Consider the following 17740-nt stretch of genomic DNA (forward strand, 5'->3'; position numbering starts at 1 on the left):
ATTCAATACAATATACCTTTTGTGCTTCTAACACAGGTAATACTCCTGATAGTAGCTTACTAGTAAGAAATATGAAAAGTGTTAAGTGACAATTTTTATGTGGAATTCTGTCCACAAATTGAGTACTCAAGTACTTAATTTGCTCAACTGTGGTAAATGTTGCAAGTGGAACAACAATGAGATCTCCAGGTTGTTTTCCTTTGGTCAATAAGTCAAATTCCAACTTAATCAAATACCATTCAGATGAAAACAAATTTCTATTAAGTATGTTAAACATTTACAAATCTTAAGCAAAACAATTCAGAGTCATTTCTTTTGGTTGATATATAGGTCTAACTAAACAATTTAAACTCAACAATTTTTCCCCCCAAAAATTGTCCAACAATTACTGTCTCCTCTTTCAAGTAAAAAATTTGCCAGCTGAAACTGCAAGAGTGGGTATTAAATTTCATCTCCATTCGCAAACCAGAATTCTAAGCAGAGAGGAAAAAAAGTTTAAAATGAACAGTTCCCCCCCTTCTTTCTGTCAGTCTCTCTTGCTTTTAAAGCAACACAACTAGTTGAAAAACAAAAGAGACAGGAAAAATTTTTGTTACAAGCTTCTCACCACTAAAAAATAGTTTTCTCTCCTTCACATGCATTTTCCATAAATTCTCTCACACATTCTCCATGGGACTCTTCTCGTGCAAACACTTACTATTACTTTTCAATTTACTTTTACAATAAAATCTGCAGTTTACTATTTCTTTCACAGCCTGGGAGGGAGTGGGTGGAGGATAGGGTTTGAAGGCTAACACACACACTTAGGTATCAACAAATTAATTCATTCACTTTCATTCTAACTGCTTGCATAAACAATTCCACATACAAATATTTCATTTCATACTTTCTCCAGGCAAACCATTTATTTTTAAATAAGGCCTTTTTGTGTGATGTTGAGAGGGTTTTGACCCTCTTCCAAGTCTTGGAAATAACACAGAACAACACAGACAAACATATATACACAAATACTATTAAAACAACATTTATTTAGAAATATGGCTTGTCCTGCAAGAAGCGAGAAAAATTATGAGATGATTCCAACCAAACATGTGGTTTTTAACCATCTCCTATTTTTCTCACCATTCCAAGCCCAAGCGTAATGTTCTGGGTGGCCACATATATACATAAACAAAACACACACAAATCGGTATTGTTACTGATTGTGATGCTAAGGAGGTTATTTTAATGTTAAATTTGATTACAGCCGCAAGGCTGTTAGTAGGGCAATATTGGAAGAAGGAATCTTTGCCTACTTTGCAAGAGTGGTTTTTTAAAGTTTCTTATTTGGCAGAAATGGCAAAGATTTCGGCTTTTTTAAAGGAGCAATCGCAAGAGAAGTTTTTTGCTGTTTGGGAAAAATGGATAAGTTTTACACAATATAAATTGGATTTAAAAAAATATTATTTAGCTTTTTTGTAACTTGTACGTAATTTTTGATATTTTATAGATTGTTTTCTCTTTTTTTCTTTCTTTCTTTCTTTCTTTCTTTCTTTCTTTCTTTCTTTCTTCTTTCTTCTTTTTTTATTTCTTTTTCATTTTCTTCCTTTTCTTTTTTTTCTCTTTCTTTTTAAATATTTTTTTTCTTAATGTTTACGTTATATATATCCTATTATTAATTATTTTATAAATTGTTAAAATTTGTTTAGTTTTTTTAAAATTTTAATTAAGCCTATATTCAGTTCTGGGAAGCTCGGGGGGGGATGGAGGGGGTGGTTGGGGAGGGGTTGGGTGAGGGTTGTTTTTTTTGTGTGTGTGTTGTTATTTGTAAAAACTTTTAAAAATTTTCAATTAAAAAAAAAACACACACACAAATCAATTTGGGGTTTGAGGCTAAAACAGGCCTCCTCTTTTAATTAAAAAGGAGAGGAACATTTATGGTTACTTCCAATTTATCCCAGCAACTTCAAAAGACATTGGGGAAAGACTAAAAGGAATATTGAATGTGTGAAGGGTGAGGGAAAAGTAGCAGCCTCCTCTCCTCACCTCTGACAAAGGGGAATTGAATAGAGCCAGATTAAAAGGGGGGAAAAGGAAGAAAAAAACTTGCTTTCAGTTCTTTGAATTTTCTTTTCTTTTTCTTCCGTGGCTTTATTTGTTATCAGATAAACTAGCCCACCGGAGGTTTACAAAGTTTTTCAATGTTGTCTTGTTAAAGATTATTTATACTTCTACACATCAACACAAAGCACCATCAGACATTGTTTGACAGGGTTAAACTTAACAGCTACTTGAAGTTTCAAAGCATCCCAATTGTTCAAAACACATTGCAGAGGAGTACATTTTGGTTTAATTTGTTTCTTTAAATTCCTCTGACGATCCCCCATATATATTTTTTCTACTTCAAGATTATTCCTCTAATATTTTCCTTACAGGGGTGTATGATGGCCGTAAGGAGGCAAAAGAATTAGCCTCTTCAGAAGGAGCTGAAAATCCTATTAAAGATGTTTTCGGAGGCACAGTTTTTACTTGATCCTAATCAGGTGTGGGGCTTGTAGTAAATTGTTGCCCTGCTGAAGCATCTGAGCCAAATTTTTCCACTGCTTGATGGCACTGATGCCATTGATGTAATACCTGTACTGGAGCCCGAGATTCAAGATGTAAAGTATGCCCTATCTTTTCCCAATCTCGTAACCTAAGCATCCAGTGCTTATGATATCAAGGTTTCCCTACCTCATCCACCAGCTTCCTTATGTCTGCCTCAGGCGCTTTTACGCCTGATTTGTGTAAAAGGAATCTGAGTTCCTGTACATGTTTCTGCTAGTGCTGAGATAGATTGCAACCCTTACTTACCACTGAGGGGTCCCATAGGATGAAAGTGCACTTAGGGGTCTATTCCAGACGCTGGTAAGTAAGTTGGCTGTTGCTTCCTCGAAAGGAGGGGCTGTCCCAGTTGTTCCATGGGGGGCTGTCCCTGTTCAGGTGCCAGATGTACAATGCTAAGAAAAAGACACAGGCATGTCTTGAGCAGAGGTTTGAAGCTGCAGGACACAGCTTTGAAGCTGCAGGACACAGCTTGACAAACTCTGAGTTTATTGCTTCTTATATATTTGTTACATACATACACTTTACCATTAGATGCTGACATAAAGTTTTCTAGTAACACATTACCTGATCAAAGACCAAGTAAAGAGCAAACAGGAGAAGGAACTAACAAAGGCAGCAAGAGATAGGAAGGAACTTAAGCATATTATCTACAGGAAGAGATAGGAAGTAACTTAAGCATATTTAGATAGGTGAGGCATTAAGTCAAAAAGGTGATGACCTTCTGGCTGCTTCATTAGGGTATCAAAAGTTTATGAGGTTTGTGGGGGGAAAGCATGGCAGTTTGCTGCGCGTGTATTTTTCCCCACAGACTGGTAAGCCCCATCTTGTCAGCAGCAGACAACCTTGTGTCTGTGGATGGGTTTCCCAGGCCCTGCCCCTGTGGAGCCAGGGTAGTAAATGGGGTTTTGGATTTGAGCTCAAGGGCTGCTTTGGAAAGAAGGTAAAGATGAGTACCTCTAAATTTTAATTTTAAACCCCAGGGGAACAAAGGAAATGTGTGTATGTCTGTGTGTGTGAATGAGAAGACACTTTTTCCCAATCACAGTTGGATTTTGCTCCCTCTGGTCTTTCCTAACCACAGAAATGATCTGTTCAAGTGGCAGACCCTGGAAAGCATGGGGGTTTGGCCAGAGCGCAGGACCTTTTGTTACAGAAAAGAGAGAGACTGTGTGAAAATGAAATGGAATGGGTCATCTTAAGAAGACAGAATGATGGTTTGTTAGAACTTATAACACAGTATGGGAATGTTTCTGGTTTTAAAGTTAATAATTATAAGACTAAGATATTATCTAAGAATATGCCAGTTAAAGATAGGGAAAGTTTGATTAAAGCCACAGGTTTTCAGATGGTAAAAAAGGTTAAATATTTGGGAGTATATTTAACTGCTTCAAATGGAAAATTGTATAAGAACAATTATGAACCACTATGGGCAAAAGTCCAAAAGGATTTAAGAGATTGGAAAAAATTGCAATTGTCATTGTTGGGGAGAATTTCAGCTGTAAAAATGAATGTTCTACCAAAGTTTCTTTTTTTGTTTCAGATGATACCTATTCTTAAAAAAGAGGCAAATTTGGAGGAATGGCAAAAGGGTATCAATAATTTTATATGGGCCGGGAAGAAACCAAGGGTTAAATTTAAGATATTACAGGATGCTCGAGAAAGAGGGGGACTTAAGGCACCTAATTTGAAATTATATTATGATGCAGCCGCCCTAACTTGGTTAAGTGATTGGCTTAATTTAACAAATATGGATATTCTTTTTTTGGAAGGTTGGGATTTAATATATGGTTGGCATGCATATTTAATTTTTAATAAGAAAGTTGATCGGACTTTTAAATCACATATTTTGAGGAATGCCTTACTTCGTGTTTGGAAGAAGTATTATTATAGATTAAATTATAAAATACCTATCTGGGGGATTCCCAGACATGCAATTGAGGGAACTTCTAAGGGGACAAATTTTGACAAAATCTCGTATAAAGAATTGTTAATTCGTTCTGGTTCAAATTGGCATTTGAAATCCCTAGATGTACTAAGGCAGCAAAATATTCTACAGTCATGGTTTCAATATTTACAAATAATGGATAGATGGACTGTACAAGAAAGAGGGAATAACACTAGAAGATAGACAATTGGTTATTCAGACTAAAAACCAAAGTCCGGCTCATATAAAAAGAATATACAATGTTTTATTAGAGTTAGATTCGGAAACAGAATTGGTTAAAGACTGTATGATTAAATGGGCTCAGAATATACAGGAGCCGATCTCATTGGATTTATGGGAGACAATTTGGATAAGAAATGTTAAATTTACACAAGCTCAAAATTTGAGAGAAAATTTTTATAAAATGTTTTATAGATGGCACTTAGATCCTAAAAAATTATCTTGTATGTATTCCAATATACAGCCCAAATGTTGGAGATGTGGCAATAATGATGCGACATACTTTCATATTTGGTGGAATTGTAAAAAAGTAAAGGCTTTTTGGATTATGATTTGGTGGAACATTCAAAAGATTTTTAGAAAAAAGATAAAGTTTACTCCTCAACTATTTTTACTTGGTATTTTTGTTGACTTAAATGAAAAAGAAACTACTTTGATGTTGAATTTATTAACTGCAGCAAGGTTACTAGTAGGTTTATATTGGAAGAAAGATTCTTTGCCTACTTTAGAAGAATGGATATTTAAAGTATCTAGTTTTGCAGAAATGGCAAAAATTTCTGCTTATTTAAAGGATCATACACAAGAAAGATATATTATTGTATGGGGAAGGTGGATAGATTATATTGAGAAAAAGTATGGAATTAAAAAGTTTCTGTCAGAATCCAATTATATTTCATCTTTAAATTATCAAATATAGAAACTCCCAATTCTGCCTTCTCTGGATTCTGCCATAAGAGGGAGAGAAGGGGGAGAACAAAGGGGCTTTATGGCCCTCACTTCCTTCTTTACACTTCAAAGAGCTAAATGCTGAATGTGTGTTTATTGTAACCTCGAAGTGTTAGCATACCAAAGGAGAGTAATTGCCTTTCATGTAGTTATCTGAAGTCTCCATCCAGACGGAAGAAAGAAGAAAGGGAGTGGAATTGTGATACTTGAAACTATCACTGGAAGGGGGGTTGATTGGGTGGGACTACTGGGGAACCCCTTAAAACCTTGAATGGGAGAGCTTGGACCCCAAGTCCTGTCTAGCATGCCTGCAACCATTTTCTCTTAATAAAGGATTCCTGTTGGAAGAATTATTCCAAGAGTTCTGTCTTCTTAAGATGCAAAGTGGGGTGGGTCCTTACATTAGACAGGACTTGCAAAATTAATCCACCTGGAAGGAAGACCCTTGCCGGGGGATTTTGCAAAAATTTACCATGTCAGACAATGGAGAAAGAGAGGGGGAAAACTCCCTGGAAAGAGAGCCGCTGACCCAGTTGGAACCTTGCCAGATGTTGGGATCCGAGAGGCCAGATTCCTCAGGAGAAGAAGTGGTGGAGACACAGGACCACAAGCCTCGCTGGTCGATGGGCGTTGGAAAGAAAAGTGAGTGGGGAAAGGAATCAAGAAAGGTGACCCTGAGACGGGGGACCAAGCAACCAGAATGGAAGCAGGAGATGGAGAAATCCCTGCACGCAAGTGAAGAGGGAGGAAGCTGGGCACCGTACTCAGACTGGATCCTAGAGAAAGCTATTGACCTGATGAAAAGAACTCTCAGCTCCCTAGGAGAGGAGAATACTGAACCCTACGGCCGCCCCAGTTCCTGGAGCCGCAAACGGAGAGACACCGAGGGGGACATGGAACCTGCAACCCCAGGGACATCTACTGATCCAGGAGCTCCCACCCCCTACCGGACCACAGATAGCAATCTGGACGGAAGGCACTACCACCCACAACAGAGGCACCGATCCATTCCAAGACGTCCACCGTTGGAAGTGAAATTCAAAGGGGAGCCAACACGCTTGGGGTTTTTCCTAACCCAAGTCCTCAGCTACATGGAGGAATATGGGCAGGATATTCCCAGCGACAAAGCCCGCATCCGGATCGTGCAATCTGCCCTGGATGGACCAGCTGCGGATTGGGTAGTGAACTTGCATGACTCCAATGCCCCAGAACTCAGTAACTTCAACCGTTTCATGTCCTCTTTGAGAAGACGATTTGAAGACCCCCTGGCTGATCGCAAAGCCCGTGAAAGAATAACAACGATGAGGCAGGGCAAACGCCCAGTGGCTGAGTATACACAAGAATTCCGGCCATTGCCAGCAAACTGAATTGGCCAGAAGACATCCTCCTTGGCCGTTTCAAAGACGGACTAAACTATGATCTATATGATGCTTGCCTGCCCCGAGGGGACCCACATCGACTTGAGGAATGGTACGTCTTGGCAGAGGAAGCAGAGATCGACATATTGAAGAGGCACCGCCGAGGAAAACAATGGAGCCGCCCCCCGCCTGAGCTGACACACCAACCGGTGAAATCATCGGATACAGCCAAGAAGCAAATGGGATGTTTCAAGTGCGGAAGAGAAGGGCATCGAGCTGTAGAATGCCGCTCAAAGGCCCCCCAGCACAACCCAGACAGATCCCCAATCAACAAACCCGGAAAGTATTCAGCTAAGCCAAAAGAAACGGCCATGAGAATGATGGAAATTGCAGAAACCCCCACCTCTGCTCACCAAGGGGAAAGGACTCCAGCCTACACCACAGGGCCGGTGGATGCCTCAGATGACAGCTCGGAGGGCGAACCCCTGGTAAGTGGATGCATCACACCCATCTTCAAAACAGTGACTATATTAATCCCCCCCATGCCCGAAGCTGTGAAGGTGAAAGCCTTAATAGACTCTGGCTGTACCCGCTGCCTCATTAGCCCAACACTAGTGGGGAATCTGGGCATCCCATCCAGGAGACTGGAACAACCAATCTCATTTGGCCAGCTAGATGGATCCATAGCAGGGGGGGTGCCAGCTACCCTAGCCACTTTGCCAATACATCTCTCCCTGGGCAACCATGAAGAGGACTTAACGTTTGTGGTGACCCCAGGTATGGAATGCCCAATGATTCTAGGGATGGAATGGTTGAAAAAATGGAACCCCTGGGTAAATTGGAGGACGACAGAAATCAAATTCCCGAAGGGGGACCCTATGGACTTAAAACCCCAAGGGAGGCTACCAGAATCAAGAATAGAAAAAGCATCCATAGGAGAGGAAAAAAGATTAACAGAAATACCAGAGGAATATAGGGACCTTGCTGAAGTCTTCAGTGAGGAGAGGGCGAATGAGCTTCCCCCCCACCGACCCACAGACTGTACCATTGAATTCAAGCCTGGGGCAAAACTCCCGAAGCCCAGATTATACTCCATGAGCCCAAAGGAGAAGGAGGAAATGGAAAGATTTATAAAAAAAAACCTGGAGAGAGGTTTCATTGAGCCAGCCAAGCCTAAAGTGGCTGCCCCGGTCCTTTTTAGAGAGAAGAAGGATGGCTCTTTACGTTTATGCGTGGATTATAGGGCCCTGAATACAATCAGTGAAAGCAACCTATACCCGCTGCCCCTCATGAAAGACATGCTGTCACACCTATCGAAAGGGAAAATTTTTTCTAAACTAGACTTAAGGGAAGCTTACTATCGAGTGAGAATCAAGGAAGGGGACGAATGGAAGACTGCATTTAACTGCCCCATGGGGTGCTATCAATTCAAAGTCTTGCCATTTGGATTACAAGGGGGCCCTGCAGTCTTTATGCAATTAATCAATGACGTTCTAAGGGAGCACCTGTTTAAGGGGGTCCTTGTTTACTTGGACGACATTCTTATCTTTACTGAAACAAAAGAAGAACACGTCAAACTTGTCAGAGCGGTTTTAAAGAAGCTGCGAGCCGCTCACCTATATGCCAAACTCTCAAAATGCGAATTCCACCAGGAAAGGATAGACTACCTAGGCTATCGCATATCCCCACAGGGCATTGAAATGGACCCAGAGAAGGTCAAAGCAGTACTAAATTGGGCACCACCCCGCACAAGAAAGCAACTACAAAGTTTCCTGGGCTTTGCAAACTTTTATCGCCAATTCATCCCCTCATTTGCCCAGATAGCCTTGCCCCTCACTAACTTACTAAAAACGAAGGGAGCATCCTTAGTAAAACCTAGCCAGCCACTAACATGGACAATGGAGTGCCAAGCAGCGTTTGAGAGACTAAAGAGACTTTTTTCTGCCGAACCAATACTAAGGCACCCAGACATGGACAAGCCCTTCGTAATACAGGCAGATGCAAGTGATGTGGCAGTGGGGGCTGTGCTATTACAAGAAAATGATGATGCAGTATTGCAACCCTGTGCATATACATCCAAGAAACTCACGGAAACAGAACAGCGCTGGCCCGTATGGGAGAAGGAGGCTTATGGGATACGTTGGGCATTACTCACGTGGCGACAGTTCCTGGAAGGCAACAAAATCCCCTTCCAGGTGTGGACTGATCACAAAAATTTAGAAGCCCTGAAAACTTCCAGGAAACTCAATCCCAAACAAGCCCGCTGGTCCCAGCATTTTCACCAATTCCAATTTAAGCTCAAACATTTACCAGGAAGAAAGAACTTCCTGGCAGATGCTCTATCTCGCATGCCCCAATATAACAGCGCACGAACCACAGACTCTAGACCAATAATGGCAGAGTCACAACTGGCAGCACCAGTAACCACAAGAACCCAAGCCAAAATAAAACCACAACTGGACAGCCAAACTGGGATTGAATTCAGAAAAAGCTTGGAAACAGATGAATGGTTCCAGAAAAACAAAAATGTGTGCACAATGAGAGACGGGTTGCCTTGGGTAGGGGAAAAGTTATATATACCAACAACTCAAAGAGTAACTTTCATGCACCTTTGCCATGACACAAAATCAGCAGGGCATTTTGGATTTGTAAAAACTTTACATTTAATTAAACGGCAATTTTGGTGGCCATCCATGAAAAAGGACATTGAAAGTTATATAGCCAGTTGTCCAAAATGTGCCACGGCAAAGAGGTTGCAAGGGAAAGTGCCAGGACTATTGCAAACAGTGGCAAGTCCCTCAGCCCCCTGGAGAGAAATAGCCATGGATTTTATAGTGGAATTGCCAGAAAGCAATGGGAATACTGTGGTCTGGACGGTCACGGACTTGTTTTCCAAACAGGTGCACTTTATCCCTTGCCAAAAGATTCCCACTGCAAAAGCCTTAGCAAAACTTTTCATCCAACACATTTACAGATTGCATGGGGCACCCCAACGCATCATCTCTGACAGGGGGGTGCAATTTACGTCTGCATTTTGGAAGGAATTTTTATCCCTCTTAGGAACCACTCAGGGACTGACATCTAGCCACCACCCTCAAGGAAATGGGGGGGCTGAAAAAATGAACTCAGTACTTAAGCAATATTTAAGATGTTTTCTTAGTTTCCAGCAGACCGAGTGGGCGGACTTACTCCCCTTTGCAGAAGTTGCCTACAATAATGCAGTCCACTCCAGCACAGGTTACACTCCTTTTTTCAAATAGTCAAAGCTTCAACCCCATGCCAGAATTAACCCCAAACGAACCAACGATCCCCTCGCTGAAAGAATGGATGGAAAAATTACAAAACACCTGGCCAATAGTCAGAAAAGCACTAGATGAAGCTAGGCAGGCTTACAAAACACAAGCCGATAAAAAAAGGGTTGAGCCTACACCATTCATTATAGGAGAAATGGTGTACTTATCTACAAAATACCTAAAGTCCCTACAGCCCTGTAAAAAACTTGGACCAAAATACATAGGACCTTTTCCAATTAAAAGAATCATAAATCCAGTAACAGTAGAATTAGAATTACCCAAAAATCTCAGGCAAATACACCCAATTTTTCATTGCAGCTTGCTGAAAAGAGAGCATCAGTCACCTCTACGGCCAAAAATCCCCCCCCACCACCTCCAATCATGGTGGAGGGTGAACAACACTTCGAAATAAAGGAAGTCCTTGACTCTAGGAGATATCATGGAGCAACTCAGTAACTAGTTGCCTGGAAACACCTCCCTCCCTCACAAAATGAGTGGGTCCATAAACGTCATGTCAGAGCCCCGAAGCTATTGAAGAAGTTTCACACAGAGTATCCTAACAAGCCTGACTAAATTTTATACTTGTGTTTTCTTTCAGGTGCATTTCTCTTATTGTTAAGAGGGGCCGGATGTCAGAATCCAATTATATTTCATCTTTAAATTATCAAATATAGAAACTCCCAATTCTGCCTTCTCTGGATTCTGCCATAAGAGGGAGAGAAGGGGGAGAACAAAGGGGCTTTATGGCCCTCACTTCCTTCTTTACACTTCAAAGAGCTAAATGCTGAATGTGTGTTTATTGTAACCTCGAAGTGTTAGCATACCAAAGGAGAGTAATTGCCTTTCATGTAGTTATCTGAAGTCTCCATCCAGACGGAAGAAAGAAGAAAGGGAGTGGAATTGTGATACTTGAAACTATCACTGGAAGGGGGGTTGATTGGGTGGGACTACTGGGGAACCCCTTAAAACCTTGAATGGGAGAGCTTGGACCCCAAGTCCTGTCTAGCATGCCTGCAACCATTTTCTCTTAATAAAGGATTCCTGTTGGAAGAATTATTCCAAGAGTTCTGTCTTCTTAAGATGCAAAGTGGGGTGGGTCCTTACAGTTTCATTTATTTTATGAATGAATTTTAAATATTATAGAGAATTGTTTTATAGGTTATGGAGTTAAAGGTTAATTATGATATTTTTTTTCTTTTTTTTTCTTTTCTTTTTTTTTCTTTTTTCTTAATTATTATAAATTTTGTTATTATTAACCCTGTATTCTGCTCTGGGAAGTGAAGGGAGGGGGGTTGGGGGTGGGAGGGAGGGTAGGGTTTTTTTTGTTTGTTTGTTTCTTTTGTTGTTTCTTTGTTTTTTCTTCTACTTTAAAATTTTATTGTATTTTTATAAATGATTGTATTTTTTTAAAAATAAAAATTTTTAATAATAAAAAAAAGAAGACAGAACTCTTGGAATGTCTCTTCCAACAGGAATCTTTATTAAGAGAAACTGATTGCAGGCATGCTAGACAGGATCTGGGGAATCCTCTCCCACCATTCAATGTTTTAAAATGTTCCCAAGCAGCCCCCATCCCACAGTTCTTCCGGGCGATTCAATCCATCAGTCCACTCCGTCGGAACGATCACTCATTTTCTTTTTTTCCAAATTTCAGGCATTGCATTCCCCCCTTTTCCCTCACTACCTGCAAAGGGGGCAACTTCAGAGGGAGTAAGATGAAAGACGATGTGGCTGCATTGTTATGGTTAGTCCTCTCGAAGAGAATAAACAACCAGTCACTTTGTAGTTAATGAAGGAAGTGAGCGTCTTAAAACCCCTATGCTTACCCTCCTCCCCTTCCGTAGCATGACAGAATCCAGAATAGAGTAAGAATTGTTTTTATATCAGAGTAGGTAGATAGAAATGAAATATAATTGAATTCTGACATCCTGACCCCCTTAAAAATAAGAGAGATCCACCTGTAAAGAAAACAAAACAGATATAAAAGTTGGTCTGCCTTGTTCGGATACTCTGTATGAAACTTCTTTAATAGCTTCGGGGCTCTGACATGACGTTTATGGACCCACTCATTTTGTGAGGTGGGGAGGTGTTTCCATGCTACTAGGTATTGAGTTGTCCCATGATATCTCCTAGAGCAGGGGTAGGCAACCCAAAACACTTAAAGAGCCACTTGGACCCGTTTCCCACCAAAAACAAAACACTGGGAGCCGCAAAACCATTTTGATATCTAAAATGAAGATAACACTGCATATATCCTTTTTTACCTTTATTATAGGTGTGTGTGTGTTTGTGTGTTTGTGTGTGTGTGTGTGTGTATATATATGTATATGTATGTATGTATATATATATATATACACACACACACACACATACACACACAGGTAAAAAAAGGATATATGCAGTGTTATCTTCATTTTAGATGTCAAAAGGGTCTCTGTCTCCCTCCCTCCCTCTCTATCTGCCCTTGGTCTGCCCACTCCTCTTCCCCCACTCTCTTCTCTTCTCTCTCTCTCTTTCCTCTCCCCTCTCTCCCTCTCTCTCTCCCCCCTCTCTCTCTCTCTCTTTCTCCCCCCCCTCCTATCTGCTGCTCACCTGACAAGCTTCAAGCTGTTGTCCAACAAGATAAGGGGTAGACAACCTCGTCTCTTTTATGACTCATGGACTTCAACTCCCAGAATTCCTGAGTCAGCCTAGCTGGGCTAGCTAGCTCTCTCCTGCCCTTCCTGCTTCCTGCAGAGACGCAGCAAAGGGAGGAGCTCCGCCCAGTAAGCTTTTCAGCTCGGAAAACACTGTGAGTCCACTCTCTTTTACATACACACACACTCACACACACACACACAAAAACACAAACACACCCACACACACACACACACACAGAGAGAGAGAGAGAGAGAGAAGCAGGGAAGCGCAATTCCTCTCTCTTCTCTGTCTCTCTCTGCAAAGGCAGAGGAGGCTGGGAGCCGCAGGGGAAGGCTCAAAGAGCCGCATGCGGCTCCGGAGCCGCAGGTTGCCGACCTGTGTCCTAGAGTCTAGGATTTCCTTTATCTTGAAGTGTTGGTCTCCTTCCACCATGATTGGAGGTGGTGAGGGGGATTTTTGGCTGTAAGGGTGAACTGATGTTCTCTTTTCAGCAAACTGCAGTGGAAAATTGGGTATATTTGCCTAAGATTTTTGGGTAATTCTAATTCTACTGTTACTGAGTTTATGATTCTTTTAATTGGAAAAGGCCCTATATATTTTGGTCCAAGTTTTTTACAGGGTTGTAGGGATTTTGGGTATTTTGTAGATAAGTACACCATTTCTCCTATAATGAATGGTGTAGGTTCAACCCTTTTTTATCTACTTGTGCTTTGTATGCTTGTCTAGCTTCATCTAGGGCTTTTCTAACCATTGGTCAGGTGTTTTGTAATTATTCCATCCATTCTTTCAGTGATGGGATCATTTGGGGTTAGTTCTGGCATGGGGTTGAAACTTTGACCGGTAGCTATTTGAAAGGGAGTGTAACCTGTGCTGGAGTGGACTGCATTATTGTAGGCCACTTCTGTGAAAGGGAGTAGGTCCGTCAAATCTAACTGTTGGAAATTAAGAAAGCATCTTAAATATTGCTCAAGTACTGAACTCGATTTTTCCAATTGACAATTTCCTTGTGGGTGATGACTAGATGTCAGTCCCTCAGTGGTCTCTAAAAGGGATAAAAAATTCCTTCCAAAACACAGACGTAAATTGCACTCTCCTATCAGATATGATGTGTTGGAGTGCTCCATGCAATCTGTAAATATGCTGCACGAAAAGTTTTGCTAAGGCTTTTGTGGTGTGAATCTTTTGGCAAGGGATGAAGTGCACCTGTTTGGAAAACAAGTCCGTGACCATCCAGATGACAGTGTTTCCATTGCTTTCTGGTAATTCCACTATAAAATCCATGGCTATTTCCCTCCAGGGGGCTGAGGGATTTGCCACTGTTTGTAATACTACAGGCGATTTCCCTTGCAACCTCTTGGCAGTTGCACACTTTGGGCAGCTGGCCATGTAATTTTCTATGTCCTTTTTCATGAATGGCCACCAAAATTACTGTTTAATTAAGTGTAATGTTTTTAGAAATCCAAAATGCCCTGCTGATTTTGTGTCGAGGCAAAGCTGCATGAATGTGACTCCTTGGAACCATTCATCTGTTTCCAAGCCTTTCCGGAATTCAATTCTGGTTTGGCTACCCAGCTGTGGTTTTCATTTAGCTTGAGCTCTGGTGATTACTGGTGCCGCCAGTTGTGATTCCACCATCATCGGTTTAGAGTCGGTGGCTCGCATGCTGTTATGTTGGGGCATGCGAGATAGTGCATCTGCCAGGAAGTTCTTTTCCCCCAGCAAATGTTTGAGTGTAAAATGGAATTAGTGAAAATGCTGGGACCAGCAGGCTTGCTTGGGGTTGAGCTTCCTGGGTGTTTTCAAAACTTCCAAATTTTTGTGGTCTGTCCACACCTGGAAAGGGACTTTATTGCCTTCAAGAAACTGGCGCCACGTGAGTAATGACCAATGTATCCCATATGCCCCTTTCTCCCACACGGGCCAGCACTGTTCCATTTCTGTGAGTTTCTCGGATGTATACGTGCAGGGTTGCAATACCCCTTCATCGTTTTCTTGTAATAGTACAGCCCCCACTACCACATCACTTGCATCCGCCTGTATTACGAAGGGCTTATCCATGTCTGGGTGCCTCAGTACTGGTTTGGCAGAAAAGAGTCTCTTTAATCCAGGGGTAGTCAACCTTTTTATACCTACCGCCCACTTTTGTATCTTTGTTAGTAGTAAAATTTTCTAACTGCCCACCGGTTCCATAGTAATGGTGATTTATAAAGTAGGGAAGTAACTTTACTTTATAAAATTTATAAAACAGAGTTACAGCAAGTTAAAGCATATAATAATAATTACTTACCAAATACTTTATGTTGGACTTTTGCTAAGTTTGGCAGAATAAATCTTTATAAAACAACTTACTGTAGTTAAATCTATCTTTTTATTTATACTTTGCATACATAGAAGCATAAAGTCTGATGAAATTACATTTAATTAATTAAACTATTAATGAGATCCCTGAGGCTGATGCTGCGAAACTAAATACTGGATATCTGGCTCAATTTTTGTAAGGAACAAACGAAGGTCTCCTCTTTTGGAAATATTCAGGCGGTTTCTTTCTTTGGTCATAATATGATTAACAGCACTAAAGCCTGATTCCACAAGATATGAGGTAGAGAAAGGTATCAATAAACTGAATATCATTTTCCACATATTTGGATATAAGACAGGCATCTTTTTACTTTGCCATAGGTTTTCATATCGAATTTATGTTTACTTTCTTCAACATATCTAATTTCTAACAGTTCTTCTTGGCAAGTTGTATCAGCCTCTTCAATATTTGCGGTAAAAGGATTTTTTCATCCAGTCATACACCTTCAATTTCAAAATACAAATCGTTTTTCCAGGTCCAATTTAAGTTCGTTTAAGTGGCTACTGAATCTGTCAATATCCTCTGGAATTACATCATCTTTTATAGATGTTAATTCAGGAAATTGATGAAATTCTCTCTTCAATAGATTATAATGAAATAGTTCAAGTTTGTCATTAAATAATGACACAATACTTTGGCAACCTATAAGAGTTTTATTAGCTCCTTGAAGCTGCAAATTGAGATCATGAAATCTCTTGAAAATATTTGCCAAATAAAAGGCATCATTCTTTACTGTTTTTAACTGTTGACAAAGATTGGTCTCATTATTACTTTCAAAAAATTGTATGACACTATCATATAATGCTACAAAACGAGCCAAAGATGTACCCTTTGACAGCCATCGAACTTTTGTGTGCAAAAGTAATGTAATAAAATCTTCATTATTGTCCTGGCAAAGCTGTCCAAACATTCTATCATTTTTTGAATTGGATTTGATCTTGTTTATGGCTCGAATTATTATAGTTAATGATGAATGGAGTTCTTAGATGTTTTCCTACAAGATGTTGTCTGTGCACCACATAATGAATACATAAAACATTTGGCACTTCTTCCTTCAAATAAGCAACAAATCCACAATAGCGACCTACCATTGATGGTGCTCCATCAGTAGCGCATGCAACAATATTATTCAAAGGAATATTATTTTTTGTAAAGTATGATTTCACAGTATTAAAAATAGATAATCCTCTTGTATCTGTAATGAGATTTATTGAAAATAGCATTTCTTCTCGTAATGTATTGTTTTCATCAAAATAACGTACATATGCCATCAATAAAGCATTATTATCTGCAATGGTAGACTCGTCCAATTGGATGGAAAATGAAGAGTTTTGGAGAATACTTATCAGTTTTTTTTCAACATTAACTGCCATTTCTTCAATTCATTGCTTTACTGTGCTATTGTTTAGGGGCAACATTTTTAAAATTTCAGGTATATCCTGATGCATTACTGTTGAGATAAATTTTTTTATAGAGGATATTATTATAGTTTTTCCAATATTATAGCTTTTACCACTTTTTGCAATTAATTGTGAAATGCAATAAGTGGCAATTAATCCATCTTCGTTCGCTGCATGTTGTTTCTTAAATGATGCAACAATTGTTGAATGATTTTGAAATTTTTTATATATTTCCTGAAAATATTCAATGGGCTTGTCCTTATCATTTGGATGCTTTGTAGAAAGATGTTCTCGCAATCGACTTGGTTTCATTGCCTCATTGGATAATGTTTTATGACACAATAAATACATTGGATGTTGTTTATTTACAACAGATTTTATGAAACCCATCTTTAGATACTGTGGCGAATAGCCACAAGCGTATTTCTTTTTTTTGAGACATGGACTCACAATATTTTCTTTCAAGCTGTAGGCACATGCTCACTCTCACAAATCTGTGTACTGACCAGTGCGACCACAAACAAAAGAGCGTGCCCTGTGTATCGTCTGCGCATGCCTCTCGCACATCGTGGATTGGGTTTGGGGGGCGCCGGCTACCAGCTCTGCTTGTCTGTTACAGCTGCGTGGTGTGGGGGGAGATGTGCAAGATATTCTGAAATGAGGCTTTTTTGTTTGCAGTCGCACTATAGCACCATTTAGTTTCACTTACATAACGTGAACTAAACTTATTCGCAGGCGATACAAATAGTATATTTTCAGAAATTTAAATTGTCACGGGGAATTTTATGAAAACCTAATGAAAATGTTTTTAAATAATGCTATGAATTTTTTTTAAAAAGTCAATTAAATTAAAAAAAGGAAAGTGTTTCAGTATCGGACAAATCCCTACTGCTCACCATGAAAGCTGGAATGCCCACTAGTGGGCAGTAGGGACCAGGTTGACTACCACTGCTTTAATCACTTGAACGCCGCTTGGCACTCCATTGTCCATTTTAGTGGCTGGCTAGGTTTTACTGAGGATGCTCCCTTCATTTTTAGTAAGTTCGTGAGGGGCACGGCTATCTGGGCAAATGAGGGAATGAATTGGTGGTAAAAGTTTGCGAAACCGAGGAAACTTTGCAGTTGCTTTCTTGTGCGAGGTGGTGCCCATTCTAATACTGCTCTGACCTTCTCTGGGTCCATTTCAATGCCCTGTGAGGATAGGCAATAACCCA

The sequence above is a fragment of the Crotalus tigris genome, unplaced genomic scaffold (assembly GCF_016545835.1).
Source record: "Crotalus tigris isolate CLP2741 ecotype Arizona unplaced genomic scaffold, ASM1654583v1 scf7180000024366.1712601, whole genome shotgun sequence".
NCBI classification, from domain to species: Eukaryota; Metazoa; Chordata; class Lepidosauria; order Squamata; family Viperidae; genus Crotalus; species Crotalus tigris.